The following is a 24,188-nucleotide window of genomic DNA, read 5'->3' on the forward strand; positions in this document are numbered from 1 at the left end:
TTCTGGTTGAACTGGATATCTCCAGGATATAAAAATCTAGTACCTCCTGTTTGGGGCTAAGGTTTAGGCTAGACAGACAAGTGTCAAATGAGCAGTTCCCTCAAAGTGAGAGAACATTCCAACTTCTTTTTTTTTTAAAGAGCAAGTGATAGAGGGAGAGAGAAGAGAGAGAGAGAGAGAGAGAGAGAGAGAGAGAGAGAGAGAGAGAGAGAGAATTTTTAATATTTATTTTTTAGTTCTCGGCGGACACAACATCTTTGTTGGTATGTGGTGCTGAGGATCGAACCCGGGCCGCACGCATGCCAGGCGAGCGCGCTACCGCTTGAGCCACATCCCCAGCCCAGCCACATCCCCAGCCCCCAACTTCTTTATTTATAGTCACTGTTAAAGTTAGGCTGAATAACATGCCATTGTTCTTTTTTTTTTTTTTTTTCTCCTGGTGGGCTGAAACATGAGGAAGCATTTTATTAAACAGTTGTTAAGGAAAGATTCACCCACCCACTGAGTCCTGAGAAGTGTAGCTAATGAATCTCTGTTGAGAGAACAGCTCTTGACATGCCATATATCTGAATCAGTGGGATCATAAGCTATATGCAAATAGAATCAGAAAAATGAGATTTTTGTGGGTTTTCCAAAAGAACCAGACACAAAAATCTTGATAAATGAAGAACTGAGGTGGTATTTAAAAACAGCACTCTAGGATCTAGACCCTTCTTCCTTCTTTTCCTTTAAATGCCATAACAAAAGTTAAAAGGCGCCCCTCCCTCCCCCCCCCCCCTTCTTGAAGGTTGTACTTTTCATTCGAATTTGAATACAGATCTTTCAGGTTGGGAATTTGTTCAAAGAAAAGAGGTGCAAGAAAAAAGAAGTGTGTTTGAAGAGTGTGAGTGTGTGTATAGGAGTGGATGTGTGCGTAGCATTGGGAGTATGCATGCACACAAGGATGCAGGTGGCAATGTGTGCATGCCTGTGTATGTGTTTTCCTGTGGTTGTGTGGCTGAGTATATATGCATGTCGCGTGTGTGTGTGTGTGTGTGTGTGTGTGTGTGTGTGTGTGTATGTGTACGCGGGCGCGCGCCTTTCTACTGCAGGCGGGAGAGCTTCTTGGGCTCAGCCAGTGGCAGAGCAGTTAGTAGTACATCACTAATAGTGAGAAAGCAAGCTGGGAAGAGGCTAGGAAGAGAAGCAACCAACCTATTAACAAAAGCTCAGCTTGTCCCTGCAGACCCGACCAGCAGAAGGGACAGGCGAGCTGTGGCTCTCAGCCAGGGAGCTGGGAGCTAGGGCTCTCTGCAAACAGTTGCAGGCAACCTCATCATGCCCGTCTCTCTGGGAGTTCTGAAGCTGGGTGCTCGGGAAGTTTTCAAAGCCACAGCAGCAGCCTTGGAGAAGACCAGCAAAGGGAGTGTAGCGTGTATGTGAACTTCAATTTTATGTTTTTTTTTTTTTTTTTGGTTGTGTGGGTTAATGGATTTTTACTACAAAGAAAACTCAAACCCAGCTGACCTGAAAGACTGGAATTTCAGCTCTTTTCCTTCCCTGGGATAGTTTTCCTCCCCCTTCCTCTCAAAGCCCTTTAAACCAGATTACCGGGTCAGTGACTCTTATCCAGCCCGCCAGTTTAAAGGGTTTGTAGCTTTTTGTCTTGGAAAGGAAAACCACTACCTGTAAGTATCCGCTTTCCGGGCTTCCTCTCCTTCTGACTGTGCATGTTCTGTTAGCAGAATGCCCCAGAGGCTGTTTGCATATGATCATTAACACTGAGTAACAATGCAAGAAGTCTGCAGAGGCAGTTTGCAAAAGTTTAATTCTCCTGTTAACTCAGAAGGTGGGCAATTGCATTGCTAGCAAACCAAATGCTGACACCCATTTCTAATTCTCTTCTGAATTCATTGCCAATGGTATTCACCAATGAAGTAACCATTTTTGAATTTTGTATTTTCTCCCTTAAGTTAAAATGTTTCTTCTCAGCTAAATGAAATAGCCAAGGAAAGAGTTGCAAAAGTGAACAGAACAGACAATATCCCCAGGATATAAAAATCTAGAAATTTGGAGATGATTTCTTGATACCTTTGCTTAAGTTTAGTTATATTTGGATGTATTATTTAAAAATATGACCTCTAAAAGACTTGAGAGATAGAGTTGGGAAGGCAAAGAAATCACATTGTTCTAAAGTTTTTGTTTCTGATTTTTTAGACTTTCTGCTCATTATTGAGATTTGGCCCAGAGATTTTGGTGCTGTAGAAATCATTTCTTTGAGTTTTCATCTGGAATCACAAGGAATCAGTTTTAAGGCATTTGATTTTAGTTTTGTTTGTTTGTTTGCTTATTTTTAAACTATTGCCTTCAGTCTTGCTGCTGGTGTGAATTACAAAGCTTAAAAAGAGCATTTCCGGGGGCTGGCTGGTGTTTATGGGCTGGAAATCTTGCTGGAGAGATTAACCTTTTCAGGGCTGTTTTGGAGACCAGATCCACTAATACAGCTTCTTTTCAGGTCTCTGCTTTGGACAATTGTTAGCATCCTGGGCTCTAGCTAAGTTGAAGAGTTGCATCCTAGCCCCCATCTCCACCTCCACATATTAAAAGTGACTTCTGTGTATGTCTAGGAAAATGCAAAGGACCTTTGCTCTTTTTGTCCACTGGGACTCTTCAAAACTTAAAGTGGGTGAGAACCTCCTGGGGGCTTGGTGGAAAAGCAGATTCTTAGTACTCACCCCTAAAGGATTTTAGGCCTGTGTGAGGCTGGGAATCTGCTCAGGTGAATCTAAATCAGGTGACATCACACTTGGGTAAACATTGTACTACCTGGTGCTTAGCAGTTAAAATTCTTGTCATGTACTTGGTTAATACCAAATCTCATGTCTAAATGATAAACCTGAGTTTGAGCTCATGTTGAAACTAACTTAAGTGCAACATGGTTTTTGCATGCTTGGCTGCCGAATCAGGGTTTTTAACCAGTTTTTCCACCAGTCTCATCTTTCTTTTCCCTTCCTCCCTTTTCCATCTCTGCTTTTCCATTCCCGTGAGTTTGAAAAGGAGCTGAAACCTGAAAACCATGTCTCCTTGCTGTCAGGTGCTGGGCTATAGACTGACCTGCCCCTGCACGGCTAAGCAATGTTTGTGTTGGACACTTGAAACCTGGGGCTGTTTTTAATTTATTATCAGCTTTCTGGGGATGCTCTGTTCCTGGGGCTGGTCTTAGTTGTGCTGAACTGAGTTGGATTTCTTGGAAAATTTCAGGAGGAAACTTCTTTCCAGAAACAGTTATATTGGAGCAACCCCCAGGGATTGAAAAAACAGGAAATGGTTGTCCATCAGGTTAAAGTCCTCATTTGACCACACGTTAAAGCCAGAACTCAGCCTCTAGTCCCAACCTCACATTTTTATGGCATTTAATATTTAAAGTAAAAAGAACAGGATGTAGTCTTTAAAGCCCTTTCCTTTCTCGCTTTTCCTCATTTCAAGTATTTGGGGGTCATATGCTATGTGCCAGGCTCAGTGCTAGTTTCTAAGGATTCTTAAGTGAGCAGCGTGAATAGTATGGACAGGTCCTTGTCCTCAAGGTGTTTCCAATCTCAGCTGTTGCCAACCAGCCTTGGATGAGTCACCAAAGTACTCTAAGCTTTCTTCCCCCATTCTGTAAAATGTGTTGGATTAATGAGTTTAGGTATCTTTCTATCTCTGATATCTGACACTGATAGAAAAGGTTCAGTCTTCTACATGCAGATATGGAAGATGGGATCTGTTTTAGCATTTGCTTTGGGAACAGGCCTCAACACTTGGCCTACTTCTTTTCTTCCAAATTTAACCATTATATCTTAATTTTTTTTTCCTTTGACAAAAAACCAAGACTCAACCAGTATACCCAGTCAGACAAATGCCACCTTTACAGAGCACGAAACCCTCCCTCACAATGGGATCATGTAACTCACCAGAAAGGCTGTTTCCCTGGGCCAGGTCATTCCCGGGGGCAGCCTCTTATCTTGTCTGAATCTGATGTTGGTTCCCTTTAGAGAACTGGGTGGTCTGAGAGGGCTTGCCAGTTTCCAAAGTGCATGACTTGCAACCTGATACTTTCATTTAAGCCATTCTCCGGCTTGTGTGCAGCCAGGTGAGAGGCTCCATCTGAAACGTTTGAAGGTCTGGAAAGACAAAAAGCAAACAAAATCCCCACTCCCTAACGAAAAATTGTCTGTACTGTATTTTGTCCGTGATGTAGCTTCTCTTGTGGTGGTGGCTGAGACACCATTTCAAAGCCTCTAAAACTTGGCCGGCAATAGAGAGAAGACCTATGTGCTGTTCTAATAAGTGCAGCCTCCAGCTGTCTGAAGGTCTAGGTTTGGGTGGGAAACTGTTGACTGGAGGACAAGGACAGGGGTCTTGCAAAGTTAGGACATTTTTAACTGAATGTTCTCTGCCCCTCATTGGCTAGTTTTTACAGGAGAAAGAAAACAGAGTTTTGTTTTCACTCATATCCCTGCCTATTTGTATGGGGTTGATGATATTTGGAAATTTGTATGGACATGTCAGAAATGCTCCTTTGGGGCATCACCCAAAAGCTGCTGAGATTGCTTGACACTTTGCACTCTCAACTTCATCCTGGAAACTTTCCTGTCTGGCTTCCTAGAGAGATAAACACTCCAGGCCTAAACCCCGAGGCCTTCTCCCTCCCTGGGACCCATCTCTGCATTCCATCAATGCTATCAGCTGCTTGGTGCTTACAAAGGCTCCCTGCACTCCAAAGATAAACCAGCCACATCTTTGTCTCAGAAGGGCTCCCCCCCCCCAATGTCATGCGGTCTTCATTCCAAGGCCTGTATTTCTTTTTAGTACACACATGTAAAATTCCTTATTTTGTAAATTGTAGACCAAAACCTCTATAAAGTCAGAAAGTTTTCAGAGAGAATAGAAATCTCCAGATGTAGACTCATCCAAATGCTTAAAAGTTTTTGAGAATTTCTCATAAAATCCCTTTCAGAGCCCTGATTTTTTAAAATTTTTATTTATTTATTTATTTTTTACATGAGCTCTATTATTATTATTATTATTATTATTATTATTATTATTGCATTACAATTCTTAATATACCTTTATACCACAATTTATCACATCTCTGTACACAAGATATGTTGACACCAAATTCACCACGATGAGGATCTCCTTCCACCATCCATGCAATTCCCCTTCTCCCTCCCTTTCCCTCCCACCCCTCCTCCCTATCTGGAGGTAATCTTCTGCCCATGCTCTTCCTCCCTACCCCATTTTGAGTCACCCCTCTTATATCAGAGAAGACATTCGGCATTTGTTTTTTTGGGATTCAGAGCCCTGATTTTTCTTTCCTGAAAAATCGATCTTATTTCTTCTGTTTTCTTGGTATGAGGGCTTGAAGCACATTTGAGGCTTGAGCCACATTTCCAGTCCTTTTTATATTTTATTTAGAGATAGGGTCTCGCTGAGTTGCTTAGGGCCTTGCTAAGTTGCTGAGGCTGACTTTGAACTTGGATTCCTCCTGCCTCAGCCTTCCCATTTGCTGGTATTACAGGTACGTGCCCCTGCACCCAGCATGATTCTACTTCTTAGAATGACAACACAGTAACAGTATTTTAATTCTATTTTATATAACACACTCCCTCTTTTATAACTTGTTAGGATGTTACTATTTCATCTAATAAACATAAATAAGTGATTGTTTTGAAACTAAAAGCACTGATACAAGAGTCTGAATGTTAAATCAGAGAAGTCTAGTAGGAAAAAAAATAAAGAATGGCCTTTGAATATATTTCAATTAAATTCTAATCCTGGGTTCAGGTTTTTTTTTTTTTTTTTTCCCTGTAACCTTAGCTTACTTAGCCAGCTCCTTGGGAGTAAAATAAGAGTATTAATACTTAACCGTGCTTCATGTCTCTGTGTGATGCATGATGTATAAATGTTCAGTAAACATTTCTTCTTTGAGAGAGGACTGATACAGGATGTGGCACTTACCTGATTTATAGGTGAGAAGAAAGGAGAAACTGTCAACAAAACTTTCTTCCAAATCCCGCTGACTGGTCAGAGCAGAGCTCAGCCTTCCACTCCCCTGGCCTTCACTCAGGCTAGCAGCATGGTTCTTGCCTGATTCTTTCTCATAGACTGAGTTGCCTGAAACAGGTTTGTGAACTCACAAACCATCAAAGTGACTACTATGGAGAATCAGGGCAGGGTGGAAGTCATTCTGTCTTCATTCTTCCTGACCCTGAGGCTTTGGAGAATTTTATAGCTGCTTTAGGTAAATGTACAGGAGAGGAAGCATTTTTTTTTTCCTCAAGATTTTGCTCCATTGTAGCCAGGGACTCAGCTTCAGGGAGAAATGTTTGTCTGAGAATTTGAAATGCAGAGGTTATCCCATAGTGAGCCTGTGAACTGTCACCAAATGGAAGAACATAGTTGTTCAGATGTGTGGAGTATACTCTCCCCCACCATTTTTTTTTCTCGTCTATCTGATATTTGCACTGGGGTCAGGCACTCAACTTATGCTTACTGTGCATCTCTGTGTTAGATCCAACACTAGCTCTGGAGAAACTCGGATGAGCATGGTTTTCACCTTCAAGGAGCTTGTAGACCAGGGGAAAAAGTAGGAAGATAGTTTTTAAATGGATACAAATAAATAATAAAATGCCTGCAGATGCGGTATTACAGGATTCTGTGTGAGCAGATAAAATTGGTCTGGGAGGTTGAGATCTGAAGAATGGGTAGAATTTAGCCAGGCAAATGGGATGATTGTGGAGTGGAAGAGGGGCATTCTTGGTAAAAGGAGTAGCATGAAAAAACTCAGAAGCTGGTGGGGGAGTATGGGGAGTCCAAGGAAGGGAAGAAGCCCGTTTGACTAGCCCATCAATGGCCAGGAAGACAATGATGATCGTGGCTTAGTGGTAGAACACTCACCTAGCATGTGCAAGGCCCTAGGTTTGATCCTCAGCACCACATAAAAATAAATAAACTAAAGATATTGTGTCCAACTACAACTAAAAAATAAATATTAAAAAAAAGAAGAAGCTGGAGAGGTGTGCAAGGGAAATCCAGTCTCACAGCTTATAGGGACCCAGAAAGCACATAATCTATACTTCTTCCCGATAACAAGGACCCCTGGCTTGTGTCTGTCTATACCTCAGCCCTTACCATTATCAGGCAACACTGAGGGAACAATCTGAAAATAAGTGAAGACTTCTACCCATTTTCCCTGTTTCTGCACCCTGGAACCACAGAGTAAAGTCATTCCTTCTTCAAATATTTGAAGACAAACTTTTTTTTCTTCCCTGTATAAATTGCTGCCAAAGCAGGTCTGCTTTTTCTCATACATATGCAGTTAATTTTTGGAAATATAGAGTTACACATTTTTGTTTATTGAAAGCTAATTTACTGGCTTTAGTCCATCATTCCTGCCTCCGATTATCAAGGCTGTGGATCTTGACTGTGTCCTCGGTGATAAGTCAACCCTCTGGGATTTGTGCTGTCTGTGAATTGGATAAGCTTGTCTTCTGTATCTTTGTTTAAGGATTTAAAAAATGTTTAACGAGAGAAAGTAAAAACAGAGCTGAGGCACAACTCTGTTTCTCTTAAGTGTGATGATGTCCCTGACTTCCTTCTCTTTTTTTCTTTTTGAAGAGGAAAATAGTCACAGTGACTCTCGAACCCACAATCATAGAAATTCTAAGTTCAGTAGGAACAATCTTTTTACAAAATTGTTAAAGGTACACTTCATTTTTTATTTCATTTATTGACCCAGAAGTCAACTGCATACTACATACAATAGACAGGTTTATCCTCTGGTTTCAAAACAAATAGATAAGTAGTTATTGCCAGGTAGGATGGAGTAAACATCCATGATGGGTTTAAATTAAAAAATAAACAAAAAACAAAAAATAAAACTTTTGCAGTGGCAAGAAGGGAAACTTTCTAAATGGGATGATTAGGTCTCAGGGCATCCTTGGGGAGGTAAAGCAAGGACATTCCAGGTAATATAAAATAGCACCTTTTAATGTGCATTTGTTGTCATTTAACATAAAGTGATGTCATGATCAGTTCCCTGGCATCCAGACATTAGCAACCCATTTGGAATTACAGACCAATTGCTTTTTCTCTTGCTTTCCTCAACTTTCATTCTCTTTACCTTATTTTAACATTTTCTTCATTTTAAGGAAATGGGATTCTTCTTACCATATGCCAAGCCCCAGTAATTTGGGTCTCCAGACTGACTGACGGTGGCCTCTGTTACTTTAGTACCTATTTGACACAATAGATCAGAATGAAACTACACAGCTCTTTATAAAAATGATTTTACTAGATTTGGAAAGTATCTAATATCTCAAACCCTTAGAAATTTTGAAATAGTCAAACAAAATAGCTACCATGTTACCCAGCTATACCACTCCTTGGAATTTATCCTAGGAAATTAAGTCAGCATACTGTAGCAATAGATGAATACCCATGTTTATAACAGCACAATTCACAATAGCCAAATTATGGAACCAGCCTAGCTGTCCATCAACAGATGAATGGATAAAGAAACTGGGATATATATTCACAATAGAGTTTTATTCAGTCAAAAAGAGGAATGAAATTATGTCTTATGCAGGCAAGTGGATGGAATTTGAGAGCATTTTTTTTTTTTTTAGAGAGAGAGTTTTAATATTTATTTATTTTTTTTAGTTTTCGGTGGACACAACATCTTTGTTTGTATGTGGTGCTGAGGATTGAACCTGGGCCGCACGCATACCAGGTGAGCGCGCTACCTTTTGAGCCGCATCCCCAGCCCCTTGAGAGCATTTTGTTAAGTGAAATTAAGCTGAACTCAGTCAAGGGTTGTATGTTTTCTCTTATATTTGGAAGCTAAAGAGGAAAAGGGTGGAGGGAGAGAGGTGGGTGGTTATCTCATGAAAATAGAAAGAGACCAGTAGAGAAAAGGGATCAGGGAGGGAGGAGGGAAGAAAAAAGAGAGATACTGGGGAACAATAATAAGCAAATTACGTTGTCATATTGTGTGCATGTAAGAATATGTAACTATGTTATGTTACAATATTATGTATCATTATAATGCAGCAATAAAAATATGGAAAAGAACCCAGCAGCTGCTGAAGGTACTGATTGGTGATTAAAATGTTACTTGTGGGTGATTTATCAGTAGGAGGACAGGAGTTGAATGGCCATTTGATTGTTTTAAGTAGTACCCAGAGTTTAACACTGCATTTTATATCCTGTTCATTTCCTGTTCACCATACAGCCATGTCCATAGCACCTCCTCCTGCTGTTAGTAGATCTTCTAAATTGTGAAGACATTACTACAGTAAAAGGAAATAAAAGAAAACCTGTAGCCACATAGACCCACATTTAAAAAAAAATCAATTCATAATATGCTCTGGACTTAAGAATTTGACTACAGAATAGGGTCACAGAGAAACTTCCTCAGGCAAAGTTAATAGCTAGCTTTGCACTTTCTCAAAGTCTTTTGAAAACCCCAGATGGAACCCATTTTATCTTTCCCATTTGGCCGTAAAACCCATGTGGTGCTGATTTGACTGTTCCAGTGAGGACGGAGAAGAGTGCAGTGTGTGCCATTTTGCATTATAGATGTTATGTGGCCTACTTGTTGATGGTTGCTCAGTTGCTTTGCTGGAAACTATTGGTCTTCATTTAACCTGTAAAGAGACATTTCCTGTTCTGTGGCTTTGTAAATTGCTATGGTGCCAGATCCCTTATAGTGCATAGAAACCACAGGTTATGTGAAATGTTGGTAGGAAGACTTTAGGGTCCTGGCCTATTCCTCCTTCCCCTTTAGTATTTGCCTACATTAGAGATGGCCAGGCACAGCGGTGCATGCCTGTAACCTCAGCTACTTGGGAGACTAAGGTAGGAGGGTCACCTGTGCCCCCCGCTCCCACCAAAATGAAAAAGTTCTGGGATGTGGCACATTGGTAGAACACCATTGGGTTCAATCTCCATCCTGGGGAAAAAAAGAGAGAGAGAGAAAAGAAAAGATCATATTGTTCATCCAAACAGAAGGCTAGAAGGCTAGAGATAGTGAAATGGGCTCAAATGGACAAGATCAAGGTCTGTGAACAAGTTAAAGTGTGTCATAGGGGTGTGGGATAATGGCCATTATTTCACTGATGAGTCAACAATAGGAAATTGGTACATGAAGAAACAGAGGAGAATTATAATTTGGAAGGGTATGTGCAGTTTTTAATTTATAGACCAGAAGGTTTGAATTTTTCTGCTTTGCAACAGATGATGGAGCATATAGCCTCAAATTTGTTTCTGTTATCAATAATAGATTGATAGCAAATAATAATTTTAGGAAGATCTATATATCTGAATATACCTATTTCTATTTTGCCCTGAAATATCATATTGGGGGGGGGGGGAGCAAGGAAAAGTTTTTACCTTTGTTTTAAATTCACAGCACATCAGGGTGCAGTGGCCCACCCCTGAAATCCCAGCAACTCAGGAGGCTGAGGCAGGAGGATGGCAAGTTCAAAACCAGCCTCAGCAACTTAGCATGGTCCTAAGAAACTTAGGGAGACTCTGTCTCAAAATAAAATATAAAAAGTGCTGAGGATGCGGCTCAGTGCTTAAATGCCCCTGTGTTCAAGCCTTGGTTTAAAAAAAAAAAATTCACAGCACAAGATAAAGTTAAAATGCAATAGAAACTCTTGATACTAGAAATTGTAGTTAAACTATTAATTTCTTTAATTTTAGACTTTGATTTCTTTCTGATAATTCAGGAAGCCACTGACTTTGTATGTACATCTCACATATGTGGTTGGCTTTCTAGGAATGGCCATCGACCAGGCTGTCAATAAAAGCTTCCCCCTTGTGATGCTAGATCTAGGGCTCCTGCCTTTTTTTTTACCCGATGTGCCAGACTCTGTGTCTGGGGCTATCTTACCTCTCGCTTCTCTTTCCTATCCCTCTCCCAATCACCAACACACTGGGTCTTGCTTTCAGTCTCTTCCTGGTTTGATTCTGGAGGTAGCATTGCCAGCTCTAGTAGTCTCACTGCCTTTCTCTACCCTGATCCAGAGACTAAGTCTGACAGTTGTCAGACACATTCAATAATCTAACTTCAGTCTTTGGGTACTAAAGTTCCTCCTACCTCTTATACTTAGAGGAGACGAAGACCAAGTGCAGTCATTGACAGCAATGGGTCTCGCTCCTGGTTTGCCATTAATCACCTGTTTGTGTTCCACCCAGACAATTAAATCAGAGATTCTGTGAGTGCTGCTTGGGTGATTGTGATATGAAGCTAGAGATGGGACCCACTAGTATAGAGGGCTCTTTAGAGCCTTTCATCTTGAGTTGCCATTGTCACGAACAGTGCAGACCCTCATAATCCCTCACAGAACCGCTTCCTTCTTCTGTCCAGTAGGGCTGAAGCAATATGGCAGTGATGTCTTTTATCAGTGACGACTTTTCCTCAGCCTGTGTGAGTGAGCACCACGTTGCAGTACTCCAGGGGCACTATTCACACGGTGGTCTATGTACACAGTGTCCTGGTCCCACTGGAGCATGGGACTGAACTATTCGTATTGTAACCAAAGCCCAGAAAAGGAGTCTGAACACCTCTGACCAATGAACGCTACACAGGACAGACGTGTTGGCGTGTTTTTCCTCAGGAATGTTTTCCACTATGAGGAGTTTATGCAGTGCTCAGGGACATCACGGTTTGAACCATATTTGTCAGCTAGTCTGGACATTGTGCCTAGGGAAAATATGTTCCCACTTCTTGACAAACTGCAAACCAAAGTTGTGAATATAGTCTGTTGATGTCTTGGAGACTCCAGGAAAGTGTCTGAGCCAAGATTGCTTGTGTGCTTCATATTTTTCTTTCTTTAAAAACATTTCTCTACTTATTGGTATTTGCAGTTCTTAGACAACACACTGCTTATACATTGCACTGTCCTTCTGCACATCTTTATTCAATAATGAAGTATCTAATCAGACATTCAGATTCTTTATTTTCAGCCTGTGATGTTTATGGAAATTTTGTTTTTGAACTGGTATTTGAAGCATGTTTAATCCCAGTGCTTGAGAACACCCTCCCACCCCCTACTCTCTGTAGCGCCCCACCCCCAGCCAATTCTTCCAATGTAAGCAGACTAAGTTTCACTTTTCTTAATGCCATTAGGCTTGGTGAGCCACAGCTGCACCAGGAGTTGGACATGTGCAGTATGTGTTCACATGTGGGGCCTCAACATGGGGTATGTCCTGTGGGTTCATGAACCTGATAGTACCTGAGTAGCTGGGGAACATGCAGATCCCCGGAAAGGATGGAGTTATAAGACCTGGCTAAACTCAGTCCCAAATGTCAGTAAGTGTGATGAGCAAGACCTGGCTGTGGCTTGCCTTTTTTTTTTTTTTTTTGTTGTTGTTGTTCTTATAACCCTGCCCTGCTCTATGGAAAGTGTTCTGGCTCTGCCTGGAGTCACAAGAGTCAATTCAACCTAACTCATTAGACGTGTCAAGGCTCAATGGGTAAACTTTTGTGTGTGTGTGTGTGTGTGTGTGTGTGTGTGTACCAGAGATTAAATCCAGGGGTGCCTAACCATTGAACTGCATCCCCAGCCCCTTTTATTTTGGACAGGTTCTTGCTAAGTTACTTAGAGCCTCACTAAATTACTGAGGCTGGCCTCTAACTTGTGATCCTCCTGCCTCCAATTCCTGAACCACTGGAATTACAGGCATGCTCCACCACACCTGGACTCAAGGGGCAACTTTTAAAAAATGAATAAACTTTATTTTTTTGGAAAAGATTTAGGTGTACAGAAAAATTGGGGAAAGTACAGAGTTCTGATTATGGTTTGGATGTGAGGTATCCCCCAAAAGCTCACATGTGAGACAAAGCGAAAGGGTTCAGATGGAAAATAATTGGGTTATAGCCTTAACCTAATCAGTGAATTAATCCCCTGATGGAATTAACTGAGTGGTAACTGGAGGCAGGTGGGGTGTGGCTGGAGGAGGTGGGGATGTGCCTTTGGGGTATATATTTATATTTGGCAAGTGGAGACCGGCCTCTCTCTGCTTCCTGATCACCATGTGAGTTGCTTCTCTCTGCCACACTCTTTGGCCATGATGTTCAGTCTCATCTCGAGTTCTGAGGAATGGAGCCGGCTTTCTATGGACTAAGACCTCTGAAACCATGATCCCTCAAATAAAGTTTTGCTCCCCTAAAATTGTTCTGGTCAGATCTTTTAGTCACAGCAGCAAAAAATCTGACTAAAACAGTTTCATATAATTCCTTGCCCCACCCCCCAGATTCCCCTGTTATTAACAACTTCTTGCATTAATGTGGTACATTTGTTATCATGGATGAGCCAGTTATTAAGAGCTAAAGCCCATAGTTTATTTACATTAGGGTTTCCTCCGCATTGTACAGAATGTACAGAATGATAAGTATTCAATGATGTATATTCACCACTACAGTGATACATTTTAAAATAAGCTTTTTTAAAGAAAAACTTTCTTCCAAGAGTCTGGGATAGAAAAGGAGAGAATGGGAACCAACTTTGGTTGAGCCTCACTGTGTGTATGTGTGTGGGTGACTTTGATTTACATATACAGATATTATCACTATTTTTTACAATCCCAAAAGCTATTGATTGTTATTTTCGCTTTGCAGATGAAGAAACAAGAGTTCAAGGTAGAATAAGGCTTTGCTCAAGGAAACGGTGGAACCAAGATAGGCACACAGGTCTGGTGGCTCTGATTAATAGCCAGGCCTCTCTGCGTTTTTTTTCTCTTTAGCTCTAATCCTGCATCAGAGAAACAAGCCCTGCTCCACCCCACCCTCTGCCATTTTTCAGTACTGTTAAATCAAAAAATTATTTACAATTAAAAAAATATTTTAAGAGATGATATGTAGGTCGTGGCTGAAGACATCAAAATTGTGTTAAGATCCTCAGCAGGGAGGAACACCCAGATTCCAGTTAGAGTTTTGATTACTTGTTGGTTAGTGTTTTGCAGTTTTTTTTACTTTACACATCTCAGCAGATGATACTGTGCTTTACCTTCCACTCCCTGCTTGCATCAGTGGAAAATCAGCAGATCAACCAATACTTAACCTTTGGCAGATCCTTAGGCTCTTCGAGCCCCCTTGCCTCATCCTGATCACTGTGTGGGGAGCACAGAGTGTGGGGCTCTGGCACCCAGGCTCTGGAGCCTGTCTGTGGAGGTTGGAATCCCAGCTATACTATTTATCAGCAGCCTTAGACAAATTACTTCTGTTTTTTTAGTTGCAAAATTCAAATAATAATAGAATATACTCCCTATGTTGTTGTGAAGATTAAGTGCATTCTAATAGTGCATGCAGAAAGTAAGCAAATAATACATACTTATTATTTTTAAAATTTGCAGAAGCTCCTTCTAACTAGAACTCTGATTTTTGGTATACTGGCTTAGGCTTCAGCAGCATTGTGCTTTTTGTCACAGAAACATTTCCTTTGTAGCAGATCTCTTAAGAACACCACCGGTGGTGGTTGCTGTCATTTTCATTACAGGTCTCTGGAGTTTGAGTTGTCATGCCATGGCAGGGGAGGCGGTCAGGGTTACATAGCACAGCTTACAGAGCAGTGATGGATGGCTTTCTGCCTGCCTAAGCAGCCTTTCCACAATGAAGTATTTTAACTCGGAGAGTAGAATTTTCCTTAAGCATACTCTAGTGAGTTTGGGGGAGTTGTTAGAACATTTTGGTTATATGCTACCACAGTGAATACATTCTGTACTATCAGGTACCAGATTACAAATCTCTCTCCCATAACACCTCAGTTTGTCAAGGGTAGGGGTCACCTCTTAGTTACCTTGATGGGCCCCATGTCTCCATACCCTTTCATACAGAAGCTCTTTGCTTCTGACATAGCATCTACTGTTGATTCTCTGATTGTGCCTTATGCTTTCTCTCTGTCTTCAAAGATGCCCTTTGTTCTCCTTTTCACCTTTCTAATTGAACTCTTTCTACTTCTAGAAAGCACTCTCAGGCCCAGTTTGAGTCAACTGCCATTTAGAGCACTCTGTATACCCACCATTATAGCACCTACCACCTTTTGAGTCAGTAGTTTATATCACTATTTCTGCATTACACTATAAACTCTCTGAAGCTAAGATTTTGCCTTCTTTGTCTTGATAATCCCAGAACTGAGTATAACACTTGTCACCAAGTGGGTACTCAAGAAGTGTTTGCACAATGAGCGAACAGATGAATGTGTCCTATCAAAGTAAAGAACCTAGATGTATTCTGAAAGTGGGGTTAGTCACCAAGATGAATATGATTTAATGTGAATTTAAACACAATCCCACTTTTGCATAATTTAGTATATAGCTGTGAATTAAGACATGTAGAATTTACTCAAGGAGAGGAAAAGCAATTTCAGTCCGGGTGACTGAGTTTGGATACATGCCCAGGTCAAGAAGAAAGTGTAGTCAACAATAGTGAGTGACAGTGTTTTTCATTCTGTTTAAATTAATTCAGTTAAAGCAACCTGTTGTGAAAATTTGTCTCTGAAAGTAAAATGAATGTAAATTATGGCTACTTTCTAATTTTTAAGGAAGTACTGTTTGTTTTTTTTGGGGGGGTTGGTACTGGGGACTGAACTCAGGGACACTCAACCACTGAGCCACATCCCCAGCCCTATTTTGTAGTTTATTTAGAGACAGAGTCTCACTGAGTTGCTTAGCATCTCACCATTGCTAAAGCTGGCTTTGAAGTTCTCAATCCTCTTACCTTAGCCTCCCAAGCCACTGGGATTATAGGCCTGCACCACTGTGTTCAGCTAGAAATTACTTTTAATGTTTATGAAACCTTAATAGTCATTAAAAACAGAAATGTAAGAGATGGCATGGAATCTTTTCCTTTTCTATTCAGTTTTCTCTACTTTGAAGGTAGCTTTAGTAGGAGGCCTCTGTAGAGATTGGCCAGGGGTCCAGTTGCCCAAGGGCAGCCTGAAACTTGGATTTCGGATATAGATACATCAAGTATGATTTTATCAGGCCTGGCCAGAAATTATGTAGCTGTCATTTGGCCATCTATTTCAACCATGTTCTTTCTCTAATCTAGTATCTCCTAAATAATTTCTCAAATAACCTGTTTTTTTTTTAATCTTAATGAGAAAGAGCAAGAAGTTTTCTATAACTTGAAGACTTTGGGCTTAAAAAGTTTTCTTTCTTGGGAGCTTCTTAAAACCTTTACTATGATCACATTATGTTGTGAATCTTTAAAAGATTTCAGCTTTCTGTTCTTCAAACATATTCGGTTATAGGAGACATTTTGTGTAACACTTTAATATCTTCAAAATATGCATTTTCAGGAGAATCCTTTGCAATATAGGAGAATTATTGCAATAATTTATTTATTAACAAGATAGATGTTGATTGTTTGAAAATCTAGGGACAGCATCCCCAAGAGTTTGTGTAGTAGTCAGGTTCATCTGTTTTTACAATCTTGGTTGTGATGGGGTTCAGAACATGGTACCCCAAGATATAATACCTTGGTATGTGGAATATCTTAATCTGAAGGAATTTGAGAGATGGCAAGTGCCAAAAGGATGCCCTGACCTTCTCTGAACAGCAGATAGTGCCTCTCATGTGAAAGCGCTGTCCCTGTACCCAGATGAAAGGAGCATCCTCACTTCTGGAATGGAGGGACACCAAGAGGAACTTGAACAACAGGCCTTGCCACTCCCCCCAGCTCATGCCCCTTTGTCCTATCTCATTTCTGTACAAGTTCCCACTCTTCATCCAACCTAATATAAAAATACTTAATGTTTCCTCTGGCTTTCATTTCCTTTGTGAATGTTCCCATGTCTCACGGTACATTAAAAAAAATCAGTCCATTCTTCTCTTATTCATTTGTCTCTATTCAGTCCAATTTATAGGACCCCAGCCTATGAACAAAAGATGGAGAGAAGATGGGGAGAAGGGAAGGATGTTTTTCCTCCCCTCCTGTCCTGATGGCACAGTCTGGGGGAGGACTCTCTGCACTCATAGTCCAGAGTTGATCAGCTAAGAGAGATATTTCTGGGCCCAGCATCTGTGATGTAAGGAAGCTGCATGGGATATGGACTGAATGTCAGAACTGGGGTTTCATTCCAGGCTGGGGTGCAGGTAGCTGCGTGATCTTGGTAGTCTCTCAACTTGCCATAGGACTTCTTTTTCATCTATAACATGAAGGGACTTCTAAAATAGAAAATACAAAGGACTACTGGAGATTAGAACAGAAAAGAAAGCTAAATCTCCCAACTAAACGAACGAAATGCAAATTAAAATAGTGATGGGATACATTTCACTTGGGAACTGAATAAAGATTAAAAAGAATAATACTGAATACTATCAGGGAGGAAGGTTTGTAGGGTACAATAGGTGACTTACTCTCAGAAAAATGTGTGTATCAATAGCCTTAACATAACTTTACACCTGTCAACATTATAATTCAATTAAAAGGAAAATCCAGCAAAATAGACTTATTTATAATAAAGTTTTTTTCATGATCATCTCTCGATAGAGTATTAATTACTTCAGTATAACAGTGGGATAAAAACAGAAATCATGATACATCCAGGTGGTGTATGCAGTACACAGATTCAAAATAAGACCATGAGGACTGTTTAATGACATGGAAATACTATGTTATATTAATAGAAAAGAATGATATATAGCTCTTTTTGTAGTATGATTCCAACTGAGTTTAATGACTGTGTGCATGCACGCGCACGCGCGCACACACACACACACACACACACACCCCTTCGTGTTTTCTTTTTTTTTTATTTGCCCCATTTTTTTAATTGGTTGTTCACAACATTACAAAGCTCTTGACATATCATATTTCATACATTAGATTGAAGTGGGTTATGAACCCCCATTTTTACCCCAAATGCAGATTGCAGAATCACATGGGTTACACATCCACAATTTTACATAATGCCATATTAGTAACTGTTGTATTCTGCTACCTTTCCTATCCCCTACTATCCCCCCTCCCCTACCCTCCCATCTTCTCTCTCTACCCCATCTACTGTAATTCATTTCTCTCCTTGTTTATTTTCCCATTCCCCTCACAACCTCTTATATGTAATTTTGTATAGCACTGAGGGTCTCCCTTCATTTCCATGCAATTTCCCTTTTCTCTCCCTTTCCCTCCCATCTCATGTCTCTGTTTAATGTTACTCTTTTCTTCCTACTCTTCCTCCCTGCTCTGTTCTTAGTTGTTCTCATTATATCAAAGAAGACGTTTCGTATTTGTTTTTTAGGGATTGGCTAGCTTCACTTAGCATAATCTGCTCTAGTGCCATCCATTTTCCTGCAAATTCTATGATTTTGTCATTTTTTAGTGCTGTGTAATACTCCATGGTGTATAAATGCCACATTTTTTTAATCCATTCATCTATTGAAGGGCATCTGGGTTGGTTCCACAGTCTAGCTATTGTGAATTGTGCTGCTATGAACATCGATGTGGCAGTATCCCTGTAGTACGCTCTTTTAAGGTCTTCAGGGAATAGTCCGAGAAGGGCAATAGCTGGGTCAAATGGTGGTTCCATTACCAGCTTTCCCAGGAATGTCCATACTGCTTTCCAAATTGGCCGCACCAATTTGCAGTCCCACCAACAATGTACAAGAGTACCCTTTTCCCCACATCCTCGCCAGCACTTTGTTGTTTGACTTCGTAATGGCTGCCAATCTTACTGGAGTGAGATGGTATCTTAGGGTGGTTTTGATTTGCACTTCTATGACTGCTAGAGATGGAGAGCATTTTTTCATGTACTTGTTGATTGATTGTATGTCCTCCTCTGAGAAGTGTCTTTTCAGGTCCTTGGTCCATTTGTTGATTGGGTTATTTGTTATCTTATTGTCTAATTTTTTGAGTTCTTTGTATACTCTGGATATTAGGGCTCTATCTGAAGTGTGAGGAGTAAAAATTTGTTCCATGATGTAGGCTCCCTGTTTACCTCTCTTATTGTTTCTCTTGCTGAGAAAAAACTTTTTGGTTTAAGTAAGTCCCATTTGTTGATTCTTGTTATTAACTCTTGAGCTATGGGTGTCCTATTAAGGAATTTGGAGCCCGACCCCACAATATGTAGATCGGAGACAACTTTTTCTTCTATCAGACGCAGAGTCTCTGATTTGATATCAAGCTCCTTGATCCATTTTGAGTTAACTTTTGTACATGGCGAGAGGAGGGGATTCAGTTTCATTTTGTTGCATATGGATTTCCAGTTTTCCCAACACCATTTGTTGAAGATGCTATCCTTTCTCCATTGCATGCTTTTAGCTCCTTTATCAAATATAAGATAGTTGTAGTTTTGTGGATTAGTCTCTGTGTCCTCTATTCTGTACCATTGGTCCACCTGCCTGTTTTGGTACCAGTACCATGCTGTTTTTGTTACTATTGCTCTGTAATATAGTTTGAAATCTGGTATCGCTATACTGCCTGATTCACACTTCCTGCTTAGAATTGCTTTTGCTATTCTGGGTCTTTTATTTTTCCATATGAATTTCATGATTGCTTTATCTATTTCTACAAAAAATGCCATTGGGATTTTGATTGGCATTGCATTAAACCTATAGAGAACTTTTGGTAATATCGCCATTTTGATGATGTTAGTTCTGCCTATCCATGAACAGGGTACATTTTTCCATCTTCTGAGATCTTCTTCTACTTCTCTCTTTAGGGTTCTGTAGTTTTCATTGTATAAATTTTCACATCTTTTGTTAGGTTGATTCCCAAGTATTTTTTTTTTTTGAGGATATTGTGAATGGAGTGTTTTTCCTCATTTCCACTTCAGAAGTTTTGTCGCTGATATACAGAAATGCCTTTGATTTATGCATGTTGATTTTATATCCTGCCACTTTGCTGAATTCATTTATTAGTTCTAGTAGTTTTTTGTAGACCCTTTTGGGTCTTCTAGGTATAGAATCATGTCATCTGCAAATAGTGATAATTTAAGTTTTTCTTTTCCTATTTTTATGCCTTTAATTTCTTTCGTCTGTCTAATTGCTCTGGCCAGTGTTTCGAGAACTATATTGAATAGAAGTGGTGATAGGGGGCATCCCTGTCTTGTTCCAGATTTTAGAGGGAATGCCTTCAATTTTTCTCCATTCAGAATGATGCTAGCCTGAGGCTTAGCATAGATAGCTTTTACAATGTCAAGGTAAGTTCCTGTTATCCCTAGTTTTTCTAATGTTTTGAACATAAAGGGATGCTGTACTTTGTCAAATGCTTTCTCTGCATCTATTGAGATGATCATATGGTTCTTATCTTTGAGTCTATTGATGTGGTGAATAACATTTATTGATTTCCGTATATTGAACCATCCTTGCATCCCAGGGATGAATCCCACTTGATCATGGTGCATAATTTTTTTGATGTGCCTTTGGATCCGATTCACCAGAATTTTTTTGAGGATTTTTGCATCTAGGTTCATCAGAGATATTGGTCTGTAGTTTTCTTTCTTTGAGGTGTCTTTGTCTGGTTTCGGAATCAGGGTGATGTTGGCCTCATAGAATGAATTTGGAAGAGCTCCTTCTTTTTCTATTTCCTGAAATAACTTGAAAAGTATTGGTATTAATTCTTCTTTAAAGGTTTTGTAAAACTCCGCTGTATACCCATCTGGTCCTGGGCTTTTCTTGGTTGGTAGTCTTTTGATTGCTTCTTCTATTTCATCCATTCATATTGGTCTGTTCAAATTGTGTGTATCCTCCTGACTCAGTCTGGGCAAATCATATGACTTAAGAAATTTATCGATGTCTTCACTATCTTCTATTTTATTGGAATATAGGTTTTCAAAATAATTTCTAATTGTCTTCTGTATTTCTGTAGCATCTGTTGTGATATTGCCTTTTTCATCCCATAAGTTAGTAATTTGAGTTCTCTCTCTTCTTCTCTTCATTAGCATAGCTAAGGGTCTGTTGATCTTATTTATTTTTTCGAAAAACCAACTTTTAGTTTTGTTAATTTTTTCAATAGTTTCTTTTGTTTCAATTTCGTTGATTTCTGCTCTGATTTTAATTATTTCTTGCCTTCTGCTACATTTGCTGTTGTTTTGCTCTTCCTTTTCTAGGGCTTTGAGATGAAGTGTGAGCTCATTTATTTGTTGGTTTTTCCTTTTTTTTGAGGAATGATCTCCAGGTGATGAATTTCCCTCTTAAAACTGCTTTCATTGTGTCCCATAGATTCCGATACGTTGTGTCTGAATTTTCATTTATCTCTAAGAATTTTTTGATTTCCTCCTTTATGTCTTCTGTAATCCATTGATCATTTAGTAACATATTGTTCATTTTCCATGTGATGTAGGATTTTTCCTTTCTTCTTTTATCATTGATTTCCAGTTTCATTCCATTATGATCAGATAAAATGCATGGTATTATCTCCACCCCTTTATATTTACTGAGGGTTGCCCTATGGCATAATATATGGTCTATTTTTGAGAAGAATCCATGTGCTGCTGAGAAAAAAGTATATCCACTTGATGATGGTTGATATATTCTATATATGTCAGTTAAGTCTAGGTTATTGATTGTGATATTGAGTTCTATAGTTTCTTTATTCAACTTTTGTTTGGAGGATCTGTCCAATGGTGAGAGAGGTGTGCTGAAGTCACCCATAATTATTGTGTTGTGGTCTATTTGATTCTTGAACTTGAGGAGAATTTGTTTTATGAACGTCGCAGCACCATTATTTGGTGCATAAATATTGATAATTGTTATGTCTTGTTGGTGAATGGTTCCTTTTAACAGTATATAATGTCCTTCCTTATCCCTTTTGATTAACTTAGTCTTGAAGTCGATTTTATTCGATATGAGGATGGCCACCCCTGCTTGCTTACGAGGACCGTGTGCGTGGTATATTTTTTCCCAACCTTTCACCTTCAGCCTGTGTATGTCTTTTCCAATCAGATGTGTCTCCTGGAGGCAGCATATTGTTGGATTTGTTTTTTTAATCCATGTTACCACCCTATGTTGCTTTATTGGAGAGTTTAAGCCATTAACGTTTAGAGTTACTATTGATATATGGTTTGTACTTCCTGCCATGTTTGATTATTTATCTTTTTTTTTTCTAATTTACTTTGTTTCTCCATGATTAGCTTTTTCCCCATCCTCTGTCTTTACCGAGGCACTTCCCACTGATGGTTTTGGTTATTGTTTTTCATTTCTTCCTCGTGTATAGTGTTTTGCTCAAGACACTTTGCAATGCTGGTTTTCTAGCTGCAAATTCTTTTAGCTTTTGTTTATAATGAAAGATTTTTATTTTGTTGTTGTACTTGAAGCTTAATTTTGCTGGATACAGAATTCTTGGTTGGCATCCATTGTCTTTCAGTGTTTGAAATACGTTGTTCCAGGATCTCCTTGCTTTCAGCGTCTGTGATAAAAAATCCATTGTTAACCTTATTGGTTTACCCCTGAATGTAATCTGCCTCCTTTCTCTTGTAGCTTTTAATATTTTCTCTTTGTTCTGTATATTGGATATCTTCATAACAATGTGTCTTGGCGTTGGTCTACTGTGATTTTGTGTGCTCGGTGTCCTGTATGCATCTACAATTTGTATATGTGTTTCCTTTTTTATTTCTGGAAAGTTTTCTGTAATTATTTCATTCAGCAGGTTACTCATTCCCTTGATTTGAATCTCTGTTCCTTCCACTATCCCAATGACTCTTAAATTTGTTTTTTTTTAATGTTATCCCATATCTCTTGGATGTTTTTCTTGTGATTTTTAACCAGCCTTTGTGAGTTGGCTAGACTCTTTTCAAGATGATATATTTTGTCTTCATTATCTGATGTTCTGGCTTCTACTTGCTCCACTCTGTTTGTGATACTCTCATTTGAGTTTTTAATTTGGTTTATAGTTTCTTTCATTTCTAGAATTATTGTTTGATTTTTTTTATAATCTCTATCTCCTGATAAAGATGCTTAACTTCTTCTTTTATCTGTTTATGTAATTCATTTTCAATGTATTCTTTCACTGTTTGAATTTGCTGTCTTGTATCCTCTTTAAGGTTCCATTCCATCTGTCTAAGGTATTCCTTGAGTTCCTTATATGACCATTTTTCTGATGGCTCTAGGTCCTCCTGAATATTTAGGCTGTCCTGCATTGTTTGTACTCCTTTTCTTCCTTGCTTTTTCATGCTGCTCATGTTACTTCTTGTTCTGTTTGACTGCTGAGTTACTATTTACTCTTATAAATTTATTTGATGCTTGGGAGAAAAGGTATTAGAAGGGAAGGGAAGAAGTCACTAAAGAGAATGAGAGTAAGCAGATAGAATTCAAGGAATAAGAGAATTGAAAAGAAATGAAAAGACAAATAATAATAAAAAAATGAAAATTAAAAATTTAAAAAATAGAATAATAAAAAAATTTAAAAAAAATTAAAAAAATTAAAAAAATATTTACAAAACAACAACAAAAAATGAAAATTAAAAAAACCAAATTAAAAAAAATTAATAAATGCAGTCTTAGAGTTTGATTAACTTCTCTTCCAGTAGGTGGAGCTGTGCCCACTGGGCCAAGCTTCTCCTCTCAATAGGTGGGAACCAATCACTGTGCAGCAGCTCCTCCTCCCAGACTGGGCGGGTCTCCAATCCTGGGTGCCTAGGGCCTTCTCTTGTGTCTAGACACTTCCCCTCTTTTCCTCTAGCCAGGCCCCTCTCACGGGTGCCGCTCACCACAATACTGGCTACACTCCAGGTCTGCTGCTCCCGGGAGCCCTGTTTTCATGAACGACTGGGCTCACTCTCCCAGTTTGCCATTCCCTCGGACCCTAAGTTTGTAGAGCTTAGGGCTGAGAACCCCCAGCGAATTTCCTTGTCCTCCAGTAGCCATGCCCCCGGTAGCTGGTGCAAGGGACCTCAGTTGTCAGCACTGGTGGGAGCGGTAGCCAGGAGTTCCGGGCCACAAGTCCCGCGCCACTCCTGATTCCCTTGGTCTGGCTATCGGGCTCACGGGAGAGCTGGGAGGGGGGAGGGGCCCTTAAGGTTTCCCCGCTGTGTGGACAGGGATGGCTAGGGGATTACACACCTGTTGCCGCTGGTTTCAATGAATTTATCTCCTCCGCTGCGTTTTGGTGACGTCAGTTCTCTGTCATGGTGGTATCCCATGCAAATGGTGACAGTTCGTTCCCTTTGCCGGGTGACCAATGCAACGGGTGGGTCCTGTCTGTCTCTCCCAAGCCCCGT

The 24,188-nt window shown here is 39.9% G+C and overlaps 1 protein-coding gene across 1 annotated transcript in view; it reads left to right on the top strand.

Moving 5' to 3' along the window:
• The first annotated feature begins 1,149 nt into the window (after positions 1–1,149).
• Positions 1,150–24,188, top strand: part of FREM1 (FRAS1 related extracellular matrix 1) — a 181,494-nt gene continuing 158,455 nt past the window's right edge. The window contains exons 1-2 of the mRNA XM_081278612.1: positions 1,150–1,414; positions 8,686–8,755. The gene's annotated coding sequence lies outside the window, so the exon portion shown is untranslated. The remainder of the gene's footprint in view (positions 1,415–8,685; positions 8,756–24,188) is intronic.

The sequence above is a fragment of the Spermophilus citellus genome, assembly GCF_964194105.1.
Source record: "Spermophilus citellus genome assembly, chromosome: 2".
Lineage (NCBI taxonomy): Eukaryota > Metazoa > Chordata > Mammalia > Rodentia > Sciuridae > Spermophilus > Spermophilus citellus.